Raw genomic sequence first — 10,249 nt, forward strand, 5'->3', positions numbered from 1 at the left:
GAGAGGCGTTTAGCCTCAGACAAAAATGTGAGATTTTTATGGTCAGTAAGAATGAGAACCGGCACAGTGATACCTTTGAGGACATGTCTCCATTCTTTCAGGGCTAAAATGACCGCTAACAGCTCTCTGTCACCAATCTTGTAATTGCACTCTGCAGGTGACAATTTCTTAGAAAAGTAGCCACAAGGATGCATAGCGCTCTCAGAGGTAGGACGTTGACACAGAAGGGCGCCAACTCCATTCTCAGAAGCATCAACCTCAAGGATAAAAAGGTAACGTAGGATCAGGATGCGCCAACACAGGAGCAGAAGCAAAGGCAGCCTTGAGACTCTCAAAGGCCTTAATGGACTCCGGAGACCAACTCTGTGGGTTACCGTTCTTTCTCGTCATATTAGTCAGGGGCTTGACCAGAGACGAGAAGTTATGAATAAACTTCAGATAATAGTTGGCAAAACCAAGAAAATGCTGCAGAGAACGTAAACCCACAGGTCGGGGCCACAGTAGGACTGCTGAAAGTTTCTGTGGGTCCATCGAAAAAGCAGCAATAGAAATTACATAGCCCAGGAATTTAACCTTTTCACGATGGAGTTCGCACTTCGCCAATTTACATTAGAGATTGTTCTCTCTTAGTTTCTGAAGCACACGACAGACATCTGTATGGTGGCTCTCCAGGGACTTGGAAAATATGCGGATATTATCGAGATAAACCACCACACATACAACTGCAACAAATCTCGGAGGACATCGTTTATAAATTCCTGGATAACTGCCGGGGCGTTACAAAGGCCAAAAGGCATTACGAGGTACTCATAATGGCCTGTTCTGGTATTAAGCGCAGTTTTCCACTCATTGCCCTCCTTAATCCTCATGAGATTGTATGCTCCTCTCAAATCAAGCTTTGTGAACACTGTTGCTCCCTTGAGGTGGTCAAAAAACTCCGTAACCAACGGAATCGTATAGGCATTCTTAATCGTGAAACGATTGAGACCCCTATAATCAATACAAGGTCTCAGTTCACCACTCTTCCTCTTCACAAAGAAGAAACCAGCACCAGCAGGAGACAAGGATTTACGGATGAAATCTTGAGAAAGTGTGTCTGCAACATACTCCTCCATGGCCCTATCCTCTAAGACCAACAAAGGGTAAACCCGGCCACGAGGGGGTATGGCACCAATTGCGCAATCATACGACCAGTGTGAAGGCAAACTACCGGCTTGACCTTTGTCAAAGACATGGCTAAAATCGCGGTACTCCTCCAGCAGGGAGGAGAGTGAAGAGGTGCACAGGACCTTGGCTACCTTCTGGAAGCATGACTTACTGCATTGTGGCGACCAGGAGAGGACCTCAGCACGGAGCCAATCAAAAGAGGGGTTCTGCCTCTGTAACCAGGGATAACCAATAACCAGCGGAAACTTAGTTGAGGAAATAACTTGGAACTGGATTATCTCATGGTGAAAAGCCCCTACGGCCATGGACAATGGAACATGAGTCACATGGGCAGGCTATAGAGGTCTCCCGTCAAGAGCCTCAATGGCAAGTGGAGTGTCACGCAGCTGCAGAGGAATCGAGTGCTTCGATACAAAGGCAGCATCAATGAACAGGCCTGCAGCCCCAGAGTCGATTAGAGCCTGTATCTCGACGGACGACTCAGCCCAAGAAAGGGTGACCGAAACTAGGGGCTTATCCTTCTGGATAACTAAAGATGAAACAACGCCACCTAAGGTCTGCCCGTGACAGGACCTCAAGGTTCGGGCGTTCCCTGTACAGGTAGGACAAGACTTCAAAAAGTGACCTGCCTGGCCACAAAAAAGGCACAATCTCTCCCTCTCCTAAGGGTTCTCTCATCCACAGAGAGACGCGTGAAGCCTGAGTGCATGGGTTCATCTTCACAGACGACTCTGTACCAGGAGGCATGGGAGGTGAGGGAGGCAAGGGTGGGACTGAAAAGTTCGGAGACAAATGTACAGGAGGCTTCCTGGTCTGACCAGTTGTTATGATGGTCAGAAATATAGCAACTTAGAAATTGCTCCAAGGACTGATTGGCTCATTCTGTGGCCCCATTGGACTGCGGGTGATACGCAGAGGGGAAAGCAAGCTAAATTCCCAACTGTGCACGAAAGGCTCGCCAGAACTGGGACACAAACTGACTACCCCTGTCCGAGACAATCGCCTTGGGTAGCCCATGTAAGCGAAAGATCTCCCGAACAAAAACGGAAGCCAGTTCCTTAGAAGTAGACAGCTTCTTAAGTGGAATACAATGGGACATTTTCGAGAACCGGTCAACCACCATAAGGATTACTGTGTTGCCCTGGGTGTTGGGTAACTCCACAATGAATTCCATAGACAGGTGGGTCCAGGGCCTCTCTCCACTGGGTATGACATGAAGGAGGCCCATTGGAAGGTGTCATGGAGTCTTACTCTGAGCACACATGGAACAGGCAGCTACAAAGGCGGTTACATCAGCACGTAGCCTAGGCCATCAGAATTGTTGGGAAATGGCCCAAAAGAGTTGATTCTTCCCAGGGTGGCCAGCAGCCTTGGGAGAATGGTAAGTCTGGAGCACAGCAATATGGATACTCTCTGGGACAAAGCAGCAGTCACAAGGTTTTTCAGGAGGAGCATGGACCTGAGCAGCAAGAATTTTGTCACCCAAAAGAGAAATGAGACTGGTGCGAACCGTAGCCAGAATACGATCAGGAGGAATCACAGGAACCGGAACAGACTCCATCTTGGAAGTGAAGGAAAATTGTTGTGACAAAGCGTCAGCCCTTACATTCTTAGTACCGGGAAAGAATGAGACAATGTAATTGAAACTTGACAAGAAAAGAGCCCATCACGCCCTTCTGGGAAAGAGGCATTTAGCCTCAGACAAGAATGTGAGTTTCCTATGGTCAGTAAGAATGAGAACCGGTGCAGTGGTACCTTCGAGGCAATGTCACCATTCTTTCAGGGCTAAAATGATTGCTAACAGCTCTCTGTCACCAATCTCGTAATTGCACTCCGTAGGTGACAATTTCTTGGAGAAGTAGTCACAAGAATGCATAGCACTCTCAGAGGTAGGACATAAGGACGCCAACTCCAGTCTCAGAAGCATCAACCTCAAGGATAAAAGGTAACATAGGATAAAGATGTGCCAACACAGGAGCACAAACAAAGGTGCCTTGAGACTCTCAAAGGCCTTAATGGACTCAGGAGACCAACTCTGTGGGTTACCGTCCTTTCTGGTCAGTCAGGGGCTTGACCAGAGTCGAGAAGTTACGAATAAACTTCTGATAATATTTGGCAAAGCCAAGAAAACGCTGCAGAGGATGTAAACCCACAGGTCGGGCCACTGTAGGACTGCTGAAAGTTTCTCTGGGTCCATCGAAAAACCAGCAATGGAAATGACATAACCCAGGAATTTAACCTGTTCGCGATGGAATTCGCACTTGTCCAATTTACAATAGAGATTGTTCTCTCTTAGTTTCTGAAGCACATGACAGACATCTGTGTGGTGGCTCTCCAGGGACTTAGAAAATATGAGGATATTGTTGAGATAAACCACCACACATAACTGCAACAAATCTCGGAGGACATCGTTAATAGATTCCTGGAAAACTGTTGGGGTGTTACAAAGGCCAAAAGGCATTACGTATTACTCATAATGGCCTGTTATGATATTAAACGCAGTTTTCCACTTGTCGCCCTCCTTAATCCTCATGAGATTGTATGCCCCTCTCAAATCAAGCTTCGTGAAAACCGTTGTTCCTTTGAGGCAGTCAAATAACTCCGTAATCAACGGAATTGGATAGGCATTCTTAATCAAGAAACGATTGAGACCCCTATAATCAATACAAGGTCTCAGTTTACCACTCTTCTTCACAAGGAAGAAACCAGCACCAGCAGGAGACAAGGATTTGCAGGTGAAACCTCAAAAGTGCGTCTACAACATACTCCTCCATGGCCTTATCCTTCAATAATGACAAGAGGTAAACCCGGCCACGAGGGGCTAGAAGGTCAATTGTGCAATCATACGACCAGTGTGGAGGCAAACTACTGGCTTGACCTTTGTCAAAGGCATCGATAAAATTGCAGTACTCCTCCGGCAGGAAGGAGAGTGAAGAGGTGCACAGAGCCTTGGCTACCTACTGGAAGCATGTCTTACTGCATTGTGGCAACCAGGAGAGAACCTCAGCACGGAGCCAATCAAAAGAGGGATTGTGCCTCTGTAACCAAAGATAACCAATAACCAGCGGAAACCTAGGTGAGGAAATAACTTGGATTTGGATTATGTCATAGTGAAGAGCTCCTACGGCCATGGACAATGTAACAGTCTCATGAGTCACATGGGCAGGCTATAGAGGTCTCCCGTCAAGAGCCTCAATGGCAAGTGGAGTGTCACGCAGCTGCAGAGGAATCGAGTGCTTCGATACAAAGGCAGCATCAATGAACAGGCCTGCAGCCCCAGAGTCGATTAGAGCCTGTATCTCGACGGACGACTCAGCCCAAGAAAGGGTGACCGAAACTAGGGGCTTATCCTTCTGGATAACTAAAGATGAAACAACGCCACCTAAGGTCTGCCCGTGACAGGACCTCAAGGTTCGGGCGTTCCCTGTACAGGTAGGACAAGACTTCAAAAAGTGACTTGCCTGGCCACAAAAAAGGCACAATCTCTCCCTCTCCTAAGGGTTCTCTCATCCACAGAGAGACGCGTGAAGCCTGAGTGCATGGGTTCATCTTCACAGACGACTCTGTACCAGGAGGCATGGGAGGTGAGGGAGGCAAGGGTGGGACTGAAAAGTTCGGAGACAAATGTACAGGAGGCTTCCTGGTCTGACCAGTTGTTATGATGGTCAGAAATATAGCAACTTAGGAATTGCTCCAAGGACTGATTGGCTCATTCTGTGGCCCCATTGGACTGCGGGTGATACGCAGAGGGGAAAGCAAGCTAAATTCCCAACTGTGCACGAAAGGCTCACCAGAACTGGGACACAAACTGACTACCCCTGTCCGAGACAATCGCCTTGGGTAGCCCATGTAAGCGAAAGATCTCCCGAACAAAAACGGAAGCCAGTTCCTTAGAAGTAGACAGCTTCTTAAGTGGAATACAATGGGACATTTTCGAGAACCGGTCAACCACCATAAGGATTACTGTGTTGCCCTGGGTGTTGGGTAACTCCACAATGAATTCCATAGACAGGTGGGTCCAGGGCCTCTCTCCACTGGGTATGACATGAAGGAGGCCCATTGGAAGGTGTCATGGAGTCTTACTCTGAGCACACATGGAACAGGCAGCTACAAAGGCGGTTACATCAGCACGTAGCCTAGGCCATCAGAATTGTTGGGAAATGGCCCAAAAGAGTTGATTCTTCCCAGGGTGGCCAGCAGCCTTGGGAGAATGGTAATCAACGGAATTGGATAGGCATTCTTAATCAAGAAACGATTGAGACCCCTATAATCAATACAAGGTCTCAGTTTACCACTCTTCTTCACAAGGAAGAAACCAGCACCAGCAGGAGACAAGGATTTGCAGGTGAAACCTCAAAAGTGCGTCTACAACATACTCCTCCATGGCCTTATCCTTCAATAATGACAAGAGGTAAACCCGGCCACGAGGGGCTAGAAGGTCAATTGTGCAATCATACGACCAGTGTGGAGGCAAACTACCGGCTTGACCTTTGTCAAAGGCATCGCTAAAATTGCAGTACTCCTCCGGCAGGAAGGAGAGTGAAGAGGTGCACAGAGCCTTGGCTACCTACTGGAAGCATGTCTTACTGCATTGTGGCAACCAGGAGAGAACCTCAGCACGGAGCCAATCAAAAGAGGGATTGTGCCTCTGTAACCAAAGATAACCAATAACCAGCGGAAACCTAGGTGAGGAAATAACTTGGATTTGGATTATGTCATAGTGAAGAGCTCCTACGGCCATGGACAATGTAACAGTCTCATGAGTCACATGGGCAGGCTGTAGAGGTCTTCTGTCAAGAGCCTCAATGGCAAGTGAAGTGTCACGCAGCTGGAAGCGGAATCGAGTGCTTCGATACAAAGGCAGCATCAATTACCAGGCCTGCAGCCCCAGAGTAGATTAGAGCCTGTATCTCGACGGATGAATCAACCCAAAAAAGGGTAAGCAAAACCAGGGGCTTATCCTTCTGAATAACTGGGGACGAAACAACGCCACCTAAGGTCTGCCCGTGACAGGACCTCAAGGTTCAAGCGTTTCCTGGACGGGTAGGACAAGACTTCAAAAAGTGACCTGCCTGGCCACAATAAAGGCACAATCTCTCCCTCCTCCTAAGGGTTCTCTCATCTGCAGAGAGAGGTGTGAAGCCCAGGTGCATGGGTTCATCTTCACAGACCGACTTGGTACCAGGAGGCATGGGAGGTGAGGGAGGCAAGGGTGGGACTGCAAAGTTTGGAGACAAATGTGCAGGAGGCTTCCGCAAGCACTCCCTAAAAGGGAGTCTTTCTCTGAGTCTGGAGTCAATGAGGATAGCAAATGTGATCAACCTCTCCAGCTCAGTGGGTGTATCACGGGCTGCAATCTCATCCTTGATGGTATCCGAGAGACCATGAGAAAAAGCAGCTACGAGGGCCTCATTGTTCCAAGCAACCTCTGCTGCCAGAGTACGGAATTCAATGGTGTAATCGGCAACAGTTCTTGTACTCTGTTTGGCCATGAGGCACTTGGTAGCAGAAGCGGAGCATGTGGGAACGTCAAATACCCTTTTAAAAAAAGTCACAAACTCAGGGTAACTCAAGACAACAGGTTTTTCCCATAGAGGGTTTGCCCAGGCCAAGGTTTTCTCAGAAAGCAAAGATATCACGAAACCTACTTTGATTTTTTTCGTGGTAAACACTTGGGGCAGCATCTCAAAATATAGCTCAACCTGGTTGAGAAACCCTTTGCCTTGGACTGGATCGTCCCCAAATCGCTGGGGAAGCGGAGCAGAACCAGACATGCCTCTTATAGAGGTAATATTCGAGGCGGGTGCCTGCACAGAGACTGGAGCATAAGCAGGGACAGCGTGCAACACAGGTTGTACCGGAGTATCCACAGTGGGAGATTCCAGGTGAGCCGTGCGACTCAGGAGCGTTTGTAACGCCATGGCAAACTGATCCATGCAGTGATCCTGCTCATCCAATCTGGAAAAAATGTTACCAACAAGTGGATTGACTGCATCTTCTGAATTTATGGCCTTCGCCTACTGTCAGAAATCATGAATCAGTCTGAGACAGAAGTACAATTAAATCACACTTATTTAATTATAATAAAAAAAGGTAAACAGAGTAAACGTAGTCAAAACATAGCCAGAGTTCAGAAACCGGAACAGATAGTCAGAAAGCCAAGTGTCAGGGAGCCGGAAATGAGCGTAGTAGAACAGTAAGCAGGATCTGGAGCCAGAAGGGATGTCAGTCAAGCAGGTCTTCAACAGGAACACATGAGAGCGTCTCTAGAGATGTGACTAAGGCAAAGGCAGAGATCATCTGGACGGCTTAAGTAGGCAGGACCGTCGAGCAGGATCATCAACAGGTGAGTCACTGTGGAGAGATAGGAGCTGGCAATAAGCCAAAAGCTGAGCGGCCAGCTCAGAGAAGGAAGGGCTGGGCCCAGCCCTGACAGTGTGGTCATTGGTCAATTTTCTTTTGTTGGTCAGTTTTTTTTGTGCCATGACTAAGTTCAAAGAGCATTGCTTGAATATCATATAGATATATTGGGACTTGTGAGACTCATCGTGATTGGAAAATAATACCATTAGTTTTAGCAACAGTCATGCGACTATTTTCTTTGTACATGTGACACACAGTCGTCTCTACAGTCCTAATATGTGACAGTCATCATATGTGTGTCAGAAACCATGAATCAGACTGAGACAGAAGTACAGTTAAATCACACTTATTTAATAATAATAAAAAAGGTAAACAGAGTCAAAATATAGCCAGAGTTTAGGAACTGGAACGGATAGTCAGACAAGCCAAAACATCAGGGAGCCAGAGATGAGCGTAGTAGAACAGCAAGCAGGATCTGTAGCCAGAAGGAATGTCAGCCAAGCAAGTCTTTAACAGGATCGCTGGAGAGCATCTCTAAAGATGTGACCAAGGCAAAGGCAGAGATCATCTGGACTGGACGGCTTAAGTAGGCAGGACTGACAAGCAGGATATCATCAACAGGTGAGTCACTGTGGAGAGATAGAAGCTGGCAATTAGCCGACAGCTGAGCAGCCAGCTTTGAGAAGGAAGGGCTGAGCCCAGCCCTGACAGGGATATCCAAAAGCAGTCCAACCGAGGGGTGGGCAACACAGCAGGCAAAGGCTAACAGGCCCAATAAAACAACAGATAACTAGGAAGCAGCAGGACCCGATAGAACTTAGAGAATGTGTGAACAAAAAAAATAGGTTGCAGTCTTGCAAATCTGTGAAACAGTTGTTTGATGCTGAAATGCCTAATAAGCACTCACAGATTCAGTGTTCCTTGACAGGAAAAGGTGGAACGCAATCCTTGAGAACATAAGCTTGTGTGACAGACTCACCCAGGAGAGAGGCTTTTGGAGGGGACTGCAGGCTAGCCTCTTGCATACTGACTATGGGCCCTGGCTTTCAAGGGAACACTACCCTTTTGGAGGTCGTGCCTGGGGGACCCCTGGAGTGGTCTTGTTTCTGATTCGGGTTTGTGTCTCCCCAGAACACACAGACTCTGGGAGTCTAGGCCCGGGATCCATGTTAAAGGTCTAAATGGCACATTACCAGCCATTACTGCTCAACACTGGGAAACTCATAGCAGATGGTAATCTCATCAGCTCAATCCACTTGTCTTTCACCCATTGTTAATTGTGCTAATTAACACACCTATTGTCTGCTAGCAAACTACTGTGGGGATGTGTTTATACTTGTAATAATGTGTATTGTATTTTGTGAGCTCGATGCCAGCTGACCTGGAATGAGACCTCTGAGTGTCCAGGTGACTAGTCGTTTAATCAACTTAATGTTTCTAGTATATGTTGGTTGTTGTTTAGCTATGGTAATTATATTCCTGTGTGCAGTTTGTATTGTTAGGGTAATATGATCAGGAGGGGGTTGTCCTCCTGTGGGGTATATATTCTGTGTGAGTTTGTTCAATAAACGTTCCAGTTTCACACAAGCTATTTGTCAGCTAGTCTTGTATACTATTTTGCTATAATATCTGATATCTATGTTCAGACTGGAGGAAGTGGTATTCTGATGGAACCACTCAATCGGAGTGTGGGACGATTCCGTCACATTGGTGGCAAGCAATGGGATGCTTCCTGCAGTCTGAGACATCCAAACCTCCACCTGGATCCAAGGTCTGGATAGCAGAAGAGGAGAGGTACAGATACCAGCCACCATGAAAGAAGAATTCGGAAGGAGGTTGTGAGAGATGCAGATACAGCACAGGGGACCAGTATCAATACAGGTCCTGCTTGGATGGTATGATTCTGTCCATTGGGAACTCTGAAAAGAAGCGCTAGACCGTGAACAGCGACCCCCTCCATCCAAGAAAGATGCTGATCGCAGTACAAAGTGTGAATGCTGTTATTGGGGAAACAACCACACAAGGAATGGAAAGCTCCGTTAACCAAGCTGGTCCAGGCAGAGATGCAGTTGGATGAGAGCTACAGAGCCCTCTTCTGGAATGTTCCAATGGACAGTGGACGACAGCCCAATGGAAGGCTTTGGCTATGGCAGCCTGGGGCTGTTATTAGAAAGGCCGTCCAAGGACCCTGACTTTGGGAGTGATCTGGAGTGGTATTTACAGGAAATCTTGGAATACAGAGAACAGATTAGTGATGAGCTGAACAGACCCCCCCCCCCCCCCCCCCGCACATGCATCAATGCAAAATAAGTTTTAAAAATGTCCGTTTATTCGGGAGCAGTGATTTTAATAATGCTTAAAGTGAAACCATAAAAATGATACTAAGGGTGTCCTTAGTATGCCTTTAAAGTAGCGCATCTTTCTCATGTTTATAACAGTGCCACAGCAAAATGTTTCTAAAGGAAAAAATTTAATTTAAAACGGCTCGCGGCTGTAATATATTGTTGGATCAAAAATACCAAAAAAAAAAAAAATGGCGTGGATGTCCCCCCCAAAATCAATACCAGGCTCCTTCAGGTCTGGTATGGATATTAAGGGGAACCCCACACCAAAATTTTTAAAAAAATAGCGTGGGGGTCCCCCGGACCCCAGGCACTATATACTCTGAACAGCAGTAAACATACTATACGGCCTGCCCTATATACTCGGCAGAAAAACT

This window comes from Aquarana catesbeiana, linkage group LG01, assembly GCF_042186555.1.
Source record: "Aquarana catesbeiana isolate 2022-GZ linkage group LG01, ASM4218655v1, whole genome shotgun sequence".
Lineage (NCBI taxonomy): Eukaryota > Metazoa > Chordata > Amphibia > Anura > Ranidae > Aquarana > Aquarana catesbeiana.